The 1,323-nt window shown below is 46.7% G+C and overlaps 1 non-coding gene across 1 annotated transcript; it reads right to left on the reverse strand.

Annotated features, from left to right (window-relative positions):
• Positions 1–686: 686 nt before the first annotated feature.
• Positions 687–823, reverse strand: LOC125407110 (small Cajal body-specific RNA 14). Its single transcript, XR_007234113.1, has one exon.
• Between the last annotated feature and the right edge of the window lie 500 nt (positions 824–1,323).

The following is a 1,323-nucleotide window of genomic DNA, read 5'->3' on the forward strand; positions in this document are numbered from 1 at the left end:
CGTGGCTATTCTGTAACCTACGTTTACACATAAATGTAACACACACACATGCTTATGCACGTAAATATGACGCACACATTATGATGTGTAATGTGTGACCTGAGAGTTAGTATTGGAAAAGAAGAACCTCAGTGTGATTTCTAGTTATAAGTTGGAGGAGAGAATCAGGTCTATTTGAGGAACTGTAGCTAATGCAGCTGATATAGCCACTCCGGAAGTTCTGACACTGAGCATAGACAGAAGCGTGAGCACCCAGATTCCTCACCAAAGGCTTCCTGCAGGGTTCTGATGCTCTTAGCCATCGTGGTGACTAAAGAGAACAATTCTGAGGAGATAAACACAGCCAGGGAGGGAGACAGAAGAGCGAGTCAGGCCAGAAATCCTTGTCTTCTGTCACAAAGAGGACAGCTGGAGGGGGTCAAAGATAAGAGATCAGAGGTCACAGGTGGAGGCAGGCAGTTGGTCATGCATCTCCAGGATACAACTGAAGAGTGAACAGTCACGAGAGCTTCAAGGGTGGATAGATGGAACTCACAGGGCAATGACAGGAGGGAGGGGCCTCAGCACCAGCAGGAAAACACACTCAATGCAGACAGATGTAGAGGTGACAGAGGTCCCTGCCACTTGGTTCTTTTTTTAATTATTATTATTTTATTATTATTTTTTTATTTATTTATTTTTTTACTTATGTATGGAGCCATCGCACAGAAAATCTGATAACTATACAGACTCTGTCGGCAGGAAGCAACTGTTTTGATGTATGTGACCGTCTATGGTGGCACTGTACAACTAGCAAATGCGATCAATATACTTGGTTCTTTACAGCCTTCTGTGAGAATGCGTGCTAATGTTAGGTAGGGATTGCACTAGGTTGGACCAAGAAGCAATGCTTGTAGGGATACCCTGGGGCCTCCAGCCAGCACGTGAGGTTTTCTACATGTATGTTTTCAAGCGCTAGTAACAAGGAGGTGTCTTCTGGGGTTAGTGCATTATTCCCTTGAGAAAATCGGTGCTCAGAGAAGTTAACTGCCTTACCCACAGTCACACGGCTGATATGTTACAGAGCCAATGGAAAGGAGAGAGCCACCGTTGAACACGGATTCAGGAAGCCTGGCAGGGACATGAGTTGGGTGTGTCTCTGCATGACTGATGGGCTGGCGTGGAGGAAGGCCAGCGATGTCTTTGTTGTGCCCACTTGCAGGAGCAAGTGTTCATGCGTCTGTCAGGACACGCTCAGAATGTTTACACAGGACACATTTCTGGCTCTCAGAGGAGGTCCCGACTATAAATGGAGATCAGGGCCCCAGCTCCTGGATGCCCGAG

Source organism: Myodes glareolus, chromosome 3 (assembly GCF_982192425.1).
Source record: "Myodes glareolus chromosome 3, mMyoGla1.1, whole genome shotgun sequence".
NCBI classification, from domain to species: Eukaryota; Metazoa; Chordata; class Mammalia; order Rodentia; family Cricetidae; genus Myodes; species Myodes glareolus.